Source organism: Camellia sinensis, chromosome 9, assembly GCF_055761805.1.
Source record: "Camellia sinensis isolate YWXY chromosome 9, ASM5576180v1, whole genome shotgun sequence".
Classification (NCBI taxonomy): domain Eukaryota; kingdom Viridiplantae; phylum Streptophyta; class Magnoliopsida; order Ericales; family Theaceae; genus Camellia; species Camellia sinensis.
In genome coordinates, this window is record NC_138969.1 from 88628883 (window position 1) to 88645248 (window position 16366).

The window sequence follows — 16366 nt, forward strand, 5'->3', positions numbered from 1 at the left end:
TTATATATTGACTCCTATCATGTTAGTTTATTAAGTCTTATTTTTATACTAAATAATTTATTATTACATGATAGAGGGGGTCTTGCAACTGCTAGCAGATGGGTCGTTGTTTTTTTTTTTTTTTTTTTTTTTGGTTGGTTGGTTGGTTGGTTCCTTAATAACTTGGTGGTGTGCTAGCATATGATGAGGCTCTCTCTCTCTGGTGTCAATCTAGCTAGGATTAGTTTGAGAGTTATGATGCTCTTTGCAACCCTTCTTTTTTTTTTTTATTGTACCTTTATTCTATATCAAAGTAATCAATAATGTTTTCTTTTATCGATAAAATATATATATATATATATAAATAAATAAAAATTATTCATATAGAACTTTTCTTTTAAGTTAAGAAACGAGATTACTTGTAAAGCAATCGCAACATAATGGGGTGCTAGGATTGGGTGTCCTTGGCAGTTGGTAGTTTATTATTATTAATTTTATTTATTTATTATTTTTTTTGTTGTTGTTGTCAAGAGGACAAGTTAGGTATGGAATCTCCAAATTATTATATTGCCACACACAAAAATATATAAATATTTGTTTGACTATACTCTATTAACAATTATTTTGAGAAAAGAAAACGAAAAATGAGCACATGATTTGCATCCCAAGTGCCATACATTATTCTCTTCTCTCCTCGTCTCTAAGTGAGTGTTGGTTTCTTCTGAAAAATATTTCCACCAATACCTAAAATAAGATTTGCTAATCCTACCTGCCTAATCTTTCATTACTTTCCTTAGCCTCGATGATCAAACCTTCAATTAACCTTAATGTGAATGTGATTACTTAATTATCCTTCAACATTCTTGATACATCTTCATTTCATTTTTGATATATAAAATACAAAAGGTACTTTATGAAAGAAAAATAACTAATATATAATTGGTAGAAACTAAAATAATTTTACGAGGTTGTGACATTTCAGTGAGCAAACAACACACATGAATATAAATATTAAAAATAATAGTAGGAAATTAATTAATGAAAAACTCTTAGAAGATCTTCCTAAGGATAATCACATGTGGGTGTGCACATGGATACACGAGACGGTCCATTGCCTAGTCCTCTTTCTGCCAGTCTCACACTTGCACGTGCTGCACCTGATGTTCATTGCCTGCCTTGTATACAATTAGCACTTAGGTTAAAATATAATATAGTTTTAATTAGCATTTTAATTATTTTTTCCCTTCAATGTTATGCAAAATTATCTTGTTTGATTCGGAGGACTGACACATTATACAATCTGCTTCTTTAGGTTCAATGATCATCACTAATTAAGGTTTCAAATGATACAGATCTTGTTTATGACTGCATTAATCATTATCAGGAAGAGATTGCTTTCATGTTAATCATTGCTATTGTAAGAATTTATGTATTTATTGATTGATTGATTTTTGTTCTGTTACAATGGATTGATTATATAGATGTAGGTTAGGTGGTGGTAGGTGAGGAGTAGGTGAGTGTAGTAGGTGAGTGTGTGGTAGGTGATGGTAAGTGTGTGGTAGGTGATGATAAATTCTAACAGCCCCCCGCAAACTCAAGGAGGATAGACACAAACCAACTTGAGTTTGGAGAGAGTTACAAAACAGAAAAATAAACTGATAAATAAAATAAAACAGGATAGGAGACACGATATGGTCGTGTCAGACCGTTGTAGCAGACAGTTTACGGGGTCATGTCGGACCGTTGAAGTAGACACTGTGTGGTCGTGTCAGATGTAGAAGACAGTTTACGGGGTCATGTCGGACCGTTGTAGCAGGACAGTTTCCGGGGTCATGTCGGACCGTTGTAGCAGACACTGTGTGGTCGTGTCAGACCGTTGTAGAAGACAGTTTATGGGGTCATGTCGGACCGTTGTAGCAGGACAGTTTACGGGGTCATGTCGGACCGTTGTAGAAGACAGTTTACGGGGTCATGTCGGACCGATGTAGCAGGACAGTTTACGGGGTCATGTCGGACCGTTGTAGCAGGACAGTTTACGAGGTCATGTCGGACCGATGTAGCAGGACAGTTTACGAGGTCATGTCGGACCGTTGTAGCAGACAGTTGTGGTGGTGCACCAAGGGGGCGACTTAGGGAGTGCGCCATGAGCGACTTATACATGATACTGTGTATAACCCCCCCCCCTCAAACGCAAATAGGTGTGAAGATAGAAACCTATTTGAGGTTGAAAAGGGATTGATAAAGCTGACCGGTGGAGAAGACACTGTATGAGTGTGTATATAGGCTGCCCAAAAGATATACATGGATGTAGATATCGAGCCCTCAAAAGTCGTGCCCTCAAAAGGTGTGCCCGCACCCTCAAAAGGCGTGCCATCAAAAGGCGTACCCGATTCATCAAAAGGCGTGCCATGAAAAGGCGTGCCAGGTTGTCGGCGAGCGTCAAGAGGCGCGCGATGCGCGTGGCTGCCTCGGCTATAAGACGGAGGCTGAGACTGAGGCAGAGAAAAGCTGCGAAAAACCTCTGAAAAAAAAACTTCGTTGTGCTGAGAGAGAGAGTCTGTAACACTCTGTTGCGAGAGATATTCTGTAACACTCTGTTGCCCAGAAAATGGCCTCGTCCTCGTCTTCCCGTGGACTGCTCACCCTCTTTCCTGACCTCAACGAGTCAACAAGAGAGAGAACTGGTGCGGTGGCACTGGAACCTCAACCAAGCGCCCCGGAGTTTGCTCCGTTGAACTTTCCGATGCGGTCGGTGGAGCAAAGAATGGCAGTGCAGTCGGATGTGGAGGCCAATCAGTATACTCTGAAGGCATGTGTGGAAAGCATGACGGCGGTCACAAACTTGTCGAACCGGCTGCAGAGTAGGACAAATGAGGTGCAGCATTTAAACTCCCAGCTGGCTCTGCTCCAACGCATGTATAAGGATGCGCGAGCAGAGATAAGCGTGCTAAGGGCAGAAAACAAGGAGCTGAAGCGGAAAGCCACCGTGATGTTCCGATTTGGAGGTCCTCCATATGCTGCAGTGGAGGAGTATGGGGGAGTGAACGTGCTCGGCGGCGTGGAAAACACAGAGGCAGCACCGTCAAGGGCGGCTCAGGACGGAGGCAAGAAGAAGAGACCTGCAGTAGAGTAGAGAAGGGATGTCGGGGTGTGGCCGTCTGCAGGAAAGAAAACAGAGCCGTTGTGGTTTGTTGTTGTTGTTGTTGTTTTTTTTTTTTTTTTTTTTTTTTTTTGTGTAAAATTATGATCGGGGTTGATCCTCGGCATGAAAGAAATGACAAGTTTGTGGAATGGTTTGTTTTTTTTTTGTTTTTGTTTTTGTTTTTTTTTTTTTTTTGTGTTTAATAATAATAATAAGAATAAAAAAATAGATAAAGAAAAGAGAGAATATTTTTGAGTGGAGGATGTTGGGGGCGATGGTGTAATGTGCAAAAAGAAAAGATAAAAAAATAAAATAAGGATTTAAAAAAAAAAACAGTGATAGTGTGTGAAGTTGTGAGTGGGTTGATATAAAAAATAAAAGAAGGATTTGAAATACCATGCCATTGTCTCCACACATGACATGTTTATGTATAATATATATATAAAACTCACATGGTTTGACCTTAGATGACAGCCTGCCCACAACAAACCAAGCCGAAAATTTTTTTTTTTTTTTTTTAATTACGAAAAATAAAATAAAATAAAGAAAAGGAAAGTGGGGTGTGGATGAGTGGGGATAAGATTTGAGAAAGATTACGAAAAATAAAATAAAAAAAAAAGAAAAGGAAAGTGGGGTGGTGTGTTATTATAGTTTAGAATAACAGTGGAAGCTTTGTTGTGGTGTGTCTGGTGGAACACAGATGGAGACCCCGCGGTGTGTATTCAACACACACTGGTTGTGGTCTTTCTTCTCTCCCCCATCAGGGAGACAGAGAGAGATTGAGAGAGGGAGCGCCGGGTGAAGCCTCGGATGGCGATGGCAGCAGAGATGACGCCGGAGGAGAAGAAGCCGGCACCGGAGGAGCAACAGCTGGCGCGGTGGCCAGAGAAACAGCTGGTGTCGTCGGAGCCGTAGCTGGAGGAACTGAGATGGTGTCAATGCCAAGCTTCTTGGGTGCCATGGACCTTTGGCAAACCGTCAACCTGGAAGAGCATTTATTTAAAAAAATGCATCTGCTTAGGAGATTTTGTTGACTGCTGGGCATCGGTCTCATCAAGGTGGTGTGATGAAGATTTTATTGCGGAGGATTTACGCTCCGCGGCGGTAATTGTTCGGAGGGTGAAAAATGTTTACCCGGGAAGAGTGTCGGCGGCGATTCAACGGTGGACCCCAAGGAAGAGTTATCATGTGAAGAGAAAGAACAGTGCAGCCTAGTCTCAGTCCTCAATTTTCCATTTCAAGAAGATGAAGAATCAATCTCCTCTTTCCACCAAAGTCTTGCCAATCTGAACAGGAGAAAACACAAGCTCATGCAAAACATACAAGATTTTCAAGGTCTTGCCAGTTGATGGAGGTCTCAAATTGGTTGAGGTCCGGCGGGCGGCCAAGGCAAGGTTGCCGCCCGCCGGTGAAGCGAAAAATACTAAATTCTTAACCTGGCTCTGATACCATGTAAGAATTTATGTATTTATTGATTGATTGATTTTTGTTCTGTTACAATGGATTGATTATATAGATGTAGGTTAGGTGGTGGTAGGTGAGGAGTAGGTGAGTGTAGTAGGTGAGTGTGTGGTAGGTGATGGTAAGTGTGTGGTAGGTGATGATAAATTCTAACAGCTATAGTATCTCCCCATGTGCCAACTGCCAAAAACCGACTAATTAAACAAACTTCTTGATCCCCTATAATTAATCAAATGTCTTTTTGCTGATAAAACAAAATGTTAAGCTTAAATTAATTAATCATTTTCTTTAATAATGATCAGCATTCCCATGGTTTGCGGGCATGAAACTGACCACTTAAGTGATAAGCATGTGCGATCAGCATCTCTAAACATCATTAGTGACCTAATTTTCCACTAGTAATGGTACAGTGCCGCTGTCTATACAAAAATACAATTAAAATTATTGCTTCAGAATTTTTTAATAATTTGTTGAGCAACTATATAAAAACCTTTTTAAAGGGGAGAAGGATGATTTTCTTAAATTTATCTTGTGAAGCCTCAATTTGCAAATTTTCCCTCTTTTTTTTTGTTATTCTAATATAACAAGGATTCATTAACTTTCTGAACAAGATTTAATACTAAAATTAGCAGTAAATTGGTGTAATTATACATGCACTACAATATATAAGAGTTTTAAAAATCAAATATTTTGGTCTTCAAAAATGAAAATTTTGTTGTAAAAGATATTTATGGACTAATTTCTATCATCATGCAGATAATCGCTAAAAGGTCGTCTCGAAAATTCAAAAACAAGGCATTTAGCGACAAAATTTTGAAAATGTCACTACTAAATAGACTTTTAGAGACAAAATAATTTGGTCTTAAAATGATTTATTTTTTGAGACAAAATTTAGTCCCAAAATGATAATATTTCATCAGTAATATCCAATTTTTGTTGCTAAAAATATAATAACGATACTTTTTGCAACAAAATTATTTGGTTCCTAAAAAATAATTTTGTCCCTAAATTTTGATCTTTGAAATCTTAATTTTTTTAGTGGTGGTGAATGAATTTATATACTGAAGAATTTCTCTTAGATTCTATTGTGAAAAACTTCTTCGATGTATTAGGTGATTGTGTTTCTAGTTGACTCTTCAGTCTCATTATCAATACTATATATATAGGATTGCAAAATTTATTTATTAACTCTATAATGCATATGAGTCCAAGACTCCAACCACATACCAAATAACAATGTTTACTCAATTCGAGAATGATCTTTTCTATGATTACATTGACCAACATTAGTAGTAGTTATAGTTTTACTAGTTAATTTTCTCATGCTCAGATATCTTCATTTGGACGGTTGTGCATTCCATGTGCTAACTGTCAATAACGACAATAACCAACTTCTCACTTCCAAAACAATTAACAACTGATCATAGTTTAATCATTAATTCATGGACTTATGATTTTGCAATCCCATGTTTCATGGCGTTTAAACAAATTTTTTGAGTGCTACCCATGTGATATTATTAGACTTGTGGATCACAAACATTGGGTAACCTAACTTTTAGCTGAAGATGCAAGTATATCCCCTTGGTTAATGATATAGTCTTATTCAGGATAGTAAAAATGAAAATTGATTAGCTATGAATTCAGAAACATGTCACCTCTCATGCACCATTAATTTGTATTTCTTGGTGTATAGGCTACGTATACTATCACTACTCATCTCTCTCATTCCATTATTAATTGCACTAAAGAGTCATTTTTCCAAGTTGTACATTTGTCCCCATGACAACAAGCCACTTGGTGGTTTGTCGCTTTCGTGCCAATCAGATCAGCTGTGAGAACTCTAATTTGGCCAATAAAGTGCCACTTGTTTATACAAGTGGGTGTTACTTCCTCTTCGTATCGTCGGAGTAGAAAGCCTACGATACAAACCATTACTAAGAAAGGATTGAACAACTTGAGGAACCTACTGGAAGCTGTGTGTTCTTTCTATTGTGGCAAAAAGTTATGCAACTTGTTGTGTAGTTGGCTAGAGATGCAACTGCCAGCCAGGCAACACCACTCTGTCATTGCGCCAAATTGATGGGAAAATAGACCCGTGTCGTGGTCAGGGACTTGAGAGAGAGCAACTAGCAACTACTGTTTGGTTTGTTGCACAATCGATTGGATTGGAAGGTTAACCACAAATTGAAACCAATGTGCATGAGTTAACATTGAAATGCCTTAAGCACAAGGAAAACAAAGATCGTTTTGAGATTCTAGTGCATAAAGATTCAAAAGCATGCTTGTCAAAAAAACAAAACAATACAAATAGTTTTTTTATATTAATTGTAGGGCCCTTTGTTAATCGTTTCATCTATAAAAATAATTTGCAATCATGCTATTTTTGCATAACAAAAGCTTCCCTAAAATATGTGCAGGTGGATTATCTACTTGGCTAATTAAGAGAACTAAATATTGATTGCAACTTCTTTTTATCAGCAAAAAAGAAATTTTATTAACGAAAAACAGTGTACAAAAAGATTAAAAAAATCAATAATAGCATGAGGGTATTAATGGAAATATTGATTGCAACTAATTTACATCTATTAGATTCAATGTATATAAATAACCCGGTTGTTATTCTTCATAGTTATTTTTATTTCTGTTGGGTACCAAAAATTCAATGTAAATAGTTGGCCAGAGGGTATTGATTTTGTTAGGTGGATCAAGTTGGGACTACTGACCTGATAAAAGAGGTTTTCCATTTACTTATTTGTTGGGAGAGTGGTTTATTGAAGGTTAGGCCTTGTTTGGGAATAGCTTATTTTAGTAATTTTTTGACTTTTTAACTAAAATATGAGTTAAAAAAGCCTATATGTTTGGAATGATTTTTTAATTTTTTACGAAAAGATGAACAAAAAGTAGAGAAAAAATTGAATCTTTGATTTTTTGGTATTGGTTATAGGTTTTTTTGATTTTTTTAGTAATTTTTTGGCTTTGAAGTTAAAACTATTACTTCACAAACCAGACCTAAGTTTATAAAATACTTTTGAACCGTTATAGCACTAGTGAGAAATTCACCAATCCACATGTGATGTGTGAACTATTGAATATAAAAATTAAAATATTATGTTTGAATATGCAAATTAAAATAGGAATTAGAATATGAATTATTTTGATTATAAGAATCTTGCATTGTGTATATTATTTCCTAAATTTTATCGCGAATATATTATATATATATATGGCCTCTACCTTAATGATTGGTAAACCAAATAATCTTTTCATTCTTTTTGGTATTAGAGCCTCCTGAGCCGTCTCTCTCTCAACCACCCATCATCACCGACTACCTTTTTTTCTTCTCTCTAGCCTCCGATAGCCCTTTCCAACTCATTTTCTCTCTCCGACAGCCTTAGCCCAGCCTTCGCAGTCCCTCTCCTTCCTCGTCTTCACCTCGGTAAGCATTCTTTATCCTTGCCAAGGCCCTGATTGCTGCTAACCAGACTTGGTTCTGGTCCTACGTACTTCGGTGGCCTCTTTAGGTGGTATATGGCTTTTTTCCCCCATTCTTGGGGTGATTGGACTGATGTATTCAGCCTCTTTGTCTGTCCTTTTACTCTTTTGGGCTACCAGGTTTATTCGATAGCATCTATTTAGATAAATCGTTGAGTTTTTTTTTGACTTCTTATTTTTTCTTAGACTGTGTTGTCATCTTTGTGTGTTTTTTAGCCCCTCTTCTTCCACCATGATTGATCCATCCTTTGTTGATATACCCACCAAGCTTGTTCCAATTAGTTCTGATTTTAATCTTTCTCATCAGACTCCTAGTTCTCGGGGTTTTACTAGTTCGGTTACTTGTTATCATTGTGGCGTTTCTAGTCATGTTAAGGCTCGTTACTTCAAACTTCATCCTCAGTTGAGGTAATGCCCTCATGGTGCTGGCACCCCTCGCACTGCAGCTCTAGTGGATTTCATTACTCCTGCTCTTGGGTCTCCTGATCTCCCTAATTTACAAGAGTTATCGAACCGGTTTGGTCAACTTCAGGCTTAGCTTGGATCTCTTACTGCAAATTCTCCTGGCCTATCATCTACCACTGCTGCGACTCTTGTAACAGGGCCTTCTACTGCTTTCCATGCTCGATCTACTAGTCCCTCATGGGTTCTAGATGGTAGGATTAATGATCATATGATGGGTGAGTTTTTTTTCTTTCTTCGCCAGTCTCTACTGCTATTACCCAATTCATGTTTCTTATTGATGGTTCATTATCCTCTGTTCGTCATAAGGGTGTAGTGTCTTTATCCTCTACCATTACGTTATCGCCTGTTTTACATGTTCCAAATTTTGCATAAATCTCTTATCTGTTAGTTGTCTTGCCAAACAATTTAATTGTGCTATCATCTTCTTACCCTCATCTTATCTTTTACAGGACTTGAGTTTGAAGAGGATTTTGGGCAAGAGCTATGACCTTGATGGGTTGTACTACTTTGGGGATCCACCGGGCGAACCTTCCTCTTCTTCCTTAGCTAGTTTTCAGGCCTCTGTTTTGCCTGCTTCCATGTCTTATGTTTTTAATATTCAAACTTTAAAATTATGTCATGCTCGTATAGGTCTTGTTAATTTTCAGTATTTATGTCAACTTTTTCCTTCATTTGATAAAGCTTGCAAGGATTCTATGTTTCATTGTGTGGTTTGTGAATTGTCTAAGCATACCCGTACTAGCTATATCCCTCATATGACTCATACTCCTAGTGCTTTTGATTTTATACATTCTGATGTCAGGGACCCTTCCCCTGTCACTGCTTTTTCTGGTCATAGATATTATGTGAGTTCTATTAACAATCACACTAGGTGCACTTGGATATATCTAATTTTTCGTAAGTCTAGCGTCTTTCCAATTTTTAGCACAGTTTTATCCAGTTGTTAGGACTATCTGTTCTGATAATGGTTGGGAATATATTTTTAATGCATTTCATTTCCATCTTAATTAAACCGGTATTCTTCAACAACTTACTTGTCCTTAGATCCCTGAACAAAATGGTGTTGCTAAATGCAAAAACTGTCATATTGTGTCTATTGTCTAGTGTCTTCTTCAAGGTATGAGTGTTCCCAAGTCTTACTGGCATATGGTTGTCCTTATTGTTGTTTTCCTCATTAATAGGACCCCTAGTCGTGTGTTGCATGGACTCAGTCCGTTTTATATACTTATACCCACCACCATTCTGTTTCCACTCTTACCTCGCATCTTTAGGTTTACCTGTTTTGTTCAAAATCGAAGTCCCATTTGCACAAAGTTAGATGATAAATCTATTCGTTGTATCTTCTTAAGATACTCTTTTATGTCCAAAAGGTATGTCACGACCCAAACCCGCCCCTATAGGTTTAGCGTTGTAACCGGCCAGTAATCCTTGGATTACCAAAGGCCTCTGAATAGATTATCACATAAAAGGGGTTATGGAAACAGATATATAAAACATACATAGTCCATTAAGCTGTGCAGACATACATGGGATAAAAAATTTAAAACTTATATTTACAAATATATATAATGTCATCAGAATGTTAGTCTTACATCACCATAGATACAAATAAACCCTAAGAAACTGACCAAACAAACAAAAGAAAATAACCTAAACTTGCATCATGATCACAAAACTCGATCACAAAACATTTCAGAACGTCCTCGGAGGCGCACTCATTGGCTGACTCAAAAAAATCTCCAGGTGAAACTCACTGAGCCTGGTCTCTCGCCTGATCACCTACGTACATAAATAATACAATGAGCTGGAGCCCCATAAATAATAACAGAGTAAAGGGTTATGAATGATACCAAATTTAGATTCAGAAATCAGAGTTCATATCAGAAGTAGATTTAGATTCACTTACTTATACATATTTCATAATCAGTTATATGTGGTACATCTATTAGCTATCAGATCATATTGGTCATAAGACCCACATGCATAGTCGATACTGACGACCATAAAGGTTCATGTCTTGCGCGCAAGTAGCCATGGTATTATTACCCCAAGCGAGGGCCACGTAAACATAGGCCTCAGTGTTGTTACCCTCGGGCAAGGGCCACATGAACAAAAGCCACAGTATTGTTACCCCCGAGCAAGGGCCACGTGAACTAAGGATGCCACAAATATATTTCAAAAAATGGACATTCATTTATGATTCAAAAAATAGCATTTCAGAAAACAAATCATATAATTTCAGTCAGAAAATACTTATAATCAAATGTAGCTTTACAAAGTTGTTACTCACGGATAGTTCCAATAGCAGAAGAGTCAAAACAGTCGGATCAACGATCCATGGCGCGTGTTCTACGCAAACACATAACGGATACATATTGAAACACGCGTTCGGAAAACACTTAACTCATCTCTTTTCTATCGTGGTGTGTTTCTAATCCTTATCCTCCTTATTGTGTCTTAATTAAAGCTTAGGAATGCCTAAAATGTAATGAGAATTCCAAAAGGTGATTCAAAACATTTAGTCAAATTTGTTAAAAACAAGGTCTTCACTTGAGCGCAACTTCTTTCGCTCCAGCTAAGGTTCAAAAATAAGGGTGATCACTTGAGCGCAACTTTGGTCAATCAAGCGGTCTGCAAAAATTTGCAAAAGTACTGGTTGTATGATTTTCACACTCGACGAACGCTCGACGGTCGCTCGAGCCAAAGCTAGAGCAAAAAGGGTCTCTACTCAAGCGCAACTTCGGTCACTCGAACAATCTGCAAAATTTTGTAAAATTTCTAGGAGCATGAATTTTACACTTGAGCCAACTTTTGTTTACTCGAGCAGAAGTGCAAAACAAAGAGTGGTCAGTCGAGTACAGAATCTGTTACTCGAGTGGTGATGCAAAATTTTGGAATTTCTAGATTGGTGTTCAAGATGCAAAACTCAACTTCAAAGCTTCAAAACACATCCTTTGGGGTCAAAACTTGAAAAAGCATTCTAAACTTGTAAAACATGAAGAATTAAGGATTATTTCACAAAATCAAGGCCCAAGAACCAAACTTGAAACTTTGAAATGTAGAAAACATAACATGCATGAGTTAAGATGAACTTCACCTTTCCAAAACAAGATCAAACAAGGTGAAATGGTATGAAACTTGATGAATTTACAAAACCAAGCTATGATCAATGCATGCATGTAAAAATTCTTCAAAATCAAACTCTAAATGCAAGAGAATTTGCATGCATATATGGTTATCTTCTTAAGTCTTCTTTCTTAGCTCAATTCTTGGATTAATTGTCTAACTCTGTTGAATTCATGCATTAAACTACCGTATTACATAACTAAAAGGGTGAATTCCTACCTTAAACCTTGAATTCTCAAGTGTAGAAGCTTAATCTTCCAAGTTCTCTCTAATTCCTCCAAATCTCTAGTAATTTCCCTTTGATTGAGCTCAAGTCTCCTCTTCTCCCTCTCTCTCATGTTTTGGGCTCAAAGATGATGAAATGAGGGTGTAGTGGAATAATCTACCATCAAATTAGCCTTATATGGGCTCAATTAGCATTAGTTAATTAAGTTGAGTTAAGGCTAATCCATTGGTATTATTTTATTCCAATTATTTGGTTCCAAATCAAATTCCAACTAAACCTACCATAATATTCTAAAAATTCCAAATTACACATAAACCAAGTCAATTTCGTGATCAGATGCCGATAAGGTCTTCAATTCGCATTATGAAAAGGAAACATAGACAGATCTTTCTATAACAAATAGATATAGGCACAAATAATGCAATACATATGTAATTAATTTAGAATTTCTTTTTAATTACTTATTAGGCATTCTTAATCATAGATTATAGGCTAATCACAGGTCGGGGTTATTACAGGGTATAGGTGTTATGACCTTGTGTCTCGTTACTTTCACCGCACTTTGTATGTTACATTTAATGAGGACCTTCCTTTCTTTGGTACTAACCCATCTTTGTAGGCTTCTCCTCCTGTTACTTCCACTATTTGCCCAGTGACTATTTTGGATGAGGTTGAGGATGCGATTGTCCCCATTTATCCTTCTCTACCTTTGTCTCTTCATTCATTGCAGGTATACTCCTATCACCCACGCACTTAGCCCCCTATCGCCTCTTCGATCTCTAGGTCAGGTAACACTTGGCCTTTAGCTTCTCCTCTACCTCTTTGTCGTAACCCACATTGAGATTGACATCCTCCAAATCCTCTAAGTTATTTTAGTAGTACTTATTATCCTATTTTCCAGTATCTTTCCTACGAAAGGGCTTCCCCTTCTTACCGATCTTTTGTTGGCAAGCTTGAGTCAGAATCCATTCCTCGTTTTGTATCTAAGGCCTTCTAGAATCCCAAATGGGTAGCGACTATGCAGACTGAGATGGCAGCCTTATAACAGAATCACACTTGGGACCTTGTACCTTTACCTCATGGGGAAAGCACGGTTGGCTGCAAATAAGTGTTCACTATAAAGTACCTCGTTGATCATTTAGTTGACCATTACAAAGCCCACTTGGTGGCCAAAGGTTTCACACAAATTCCTGGCAAGGATTTTGGTGCCACTTTTGCCCCTGTCGCCAAGCTTATTTTTGTACGTCTCCTTATCTCCCTTACAGCATCTCATTCTTAGCCTCTTTATTAGCTTGATGTCAAGAATGCCTTTCTTTATGGAGATCTTCTTGAGACAATTTATATGGCTCCTCCACCCGATTTTCAGGCTGAGGGGGAGTATTCGGGAAAAGCGTGCCGGTTACGCAAATCCTTGTATGGTCTAAAACAGTCTCTATAAGCACGCTTTGGTTGCTTCAATTCTATTATTATATCTATAGGCTTTGTTCAGTGGCATTTCGATCACAATTGTTTCATTCGCTGGAATTCTGCAAGTCAGTGTATAATCTTGTTAGTTTATGTGGATGATATTATTATCACAAGTGATAACTCTGTCAACATTGGTCAAGTAAAGAAGGACTTGGGCCAAACTTTTGATATTAAGGATCTGGGAAGTTTCAAATATTTTCTTGGAATTGAGATGGCTTACTTAAGAGAGTGGATCTCTTTATCTCAAAGAAAGTACACTATTGATTTGTTTCAGGATACTGGTATGTTAGGGTGTAAACCTACTTCTACTCCTATGGATCCTAATGTCAAACTCACATCTCCTTATCTCAAAGAAATTATACCCTTGACTTGCTCCAGGGCATTGGTGTGTTAGGGTGTAAACATGCTTCTACTCCTATGGATCCTAATGTCAAAATCACATTAGAGTCTGGTGAGTTGCTGGATGACCCAGGCATATATCAGCGTCTTGTTGGACGCCTCATTTATTTGATCAACACCAGACCTGATTTGACATTTGCAATTAGTGTTGTGAGTCAGTTTATTCATGCACCTCGTAAAGAGCACCTTGACGCGGTTCATCATATATTGAGGCATTTAAAAACTTCTCCTGGCTTGGGATTGTTGTTTACCGCTGGTCTCCAATCTGGGCTCTCCTACTTCACCGATACAGACTATGCAGAATCTAGGACTAATCGGTGTTGTACTTCTGGCTTTTGTACTTTCTATGGTGATCATCTTATCTCATAGAAAAGTAAGAAGAAAACAGTGGTTTCTAGGCCTTTTGTAGAGGCTGGGTATCAGGCTATGGCACATGGGACATGTGAGATTCTTTGGATTCACTCTGTTCTGGTAGAGTTAGGATTTGAGAAGACTGTTCCTTCCTCTTTATTTTGTGATAACAAATTTGCCATTATGTTATCCTCTGATTCTGTGCTTCATGAGTGTACCAAGCATATAAAGGTTGACATAAATTTCATTCGAGAAAAGGTTCGGACTGGCATTGTGCATCCATCATTTGTCTCTTATTCTCAGCAGTTGGCAAATATGTTTAGAAAATCTGTAGGACCAACTTTGCTCCAGTCTTCCATTGACAAGCTGTGTTTGTTGAATATCTTCGCGCCAGCTTGAGGGGGATTGTTGAATACAGAAATCAAAATATTATGTTTGAATATGGAAATTATAATAGAAATTAGAATAGGAAATATTTGACTATAGGAATCTTACCTTATGTATATTGTTTCCTAAATTGTATCATAAATATATTATATATACATAGCATCTACCTCATTGATTGGTAAGCCAAATAATTCTTTTCATTCTTTTTGAACAATGATAATTATATTCCATAGTCAATAGCTAGACACAAAACAAAATTATGCTTAGGAGACTATAAACGTAGTAGGTAGGTGATTAGGTCTTCTATTATGCTATTTTTAACAATTTAATTTTTGTTGGCTATATATTTTGTATCAGCTAATCACAACCTGGCACGTGGTCCATCAGGGGTAATTTATGGGATTGGTAGAGATCTCCAATCATCAGAAGGCACGTGGCAAATTATGTTAATGGCAATGGATTTGCAAAGCATAGGAGCAATTAAGATGAGCAAGGTGACGTGGCCAAACAGTAGATGAAGGTTTAAATTCAAATTTGGGAGGGAAGCCGAACTTCAAAAGTGGCATAACAGAGGCAAAACCCTTGGAACCATGTCCCATGATTGTGGAGGTTGCTTCGACGGTATCATCCACTTCAACAGTTATTAGCCACTTCAACAGTTACCACCAAAGCATATAAATAGAAGAGAAAACTGATAGTGGAAGGCCCCAGAACTAGATCTAGAAACCAATATGTTTTACTTTCATTTTTCCAGTTATTCACTTTCCAGTTCTTTACATTCCAGTCCTTTACTTTCCCGCACTGCATTTCAGTTTCTTAGGAGTAGTTCCAAGTTAGTCTGTTCAGGTTGTAATCCCTTTCGAGGCTTTGGAAGTGTGAACATACATTTGTAAACATTGGTTTTCTTAATGAAATTTATTTTTCGACTATTCTTTACCTCTTTCTTTTACTTTTGCGATTAGTTCTTCTGAAATTTCTCCTAAAACAAGCCACCAGTAAAAAGTCCTCTTCATTGAGGCTAAAAGAAGTTCGAAGCAATTGTCTGATTAATTCGTTGGTATTTTTTATTTCTATAACGACTTATTGATTCTTGTTGGCATGCTCTAGTTACATTTTTAACCTTCGAAAGCCAAAAAAGCCAACTTATATTTTTGGCACGCCCGATGAGACTATCATTATAATGGCTAGACATAGGAGATAAGGAGAAAATGAACGTCTCGAAGAAGATATAGAAGGAGATCTAGAAGTACATAACACAGAGAATAATGTTGAGTCACATCCCGTGGATGTGCTTGCTTCAAGTGCTCCTACACAATTGGTCGAAGAGACTAGTATTTCAGGATATGCAACACAAGTCCAAAATGCTGGACAAGGCCAAGAAACTATACCTTCAATTGTTCTGTCTACCCACTAGCAAATCTGTGGGGAGGATTTGTTGATGTTATGAGACAACAATTAATGCATACAATGGAAGGATGGCAACATCTTTTTTAGATCGAATGAACACCTATCAACCACCTGTCATTAGACAAACTAAAGAAAATATAAACTTACTTCAGCAAATATTGGCTCGAGATAAACAACCTATGCAAAGTAACGGACAAAATAATGGGCAAACTAGTGGTCAAGCTAATAATCAAACTCATGATAGACCATCGCTTGTGCCTCAATCATGGTACAAAGCTCATCTTAGACCACTAATGAGTCAGAACATACCTTTACCTACCAAGGAAACCATACACATTGGTAGACTAGGGCTAACACAAGGAAATGACATTCAAGTGTTTTCAAATCCTATCTTTGAACCTATGTCTGGCAATTAGGTATTCACTAATCCTATGTTCAAACTTACACCTGAGGAGTTTGAAGGA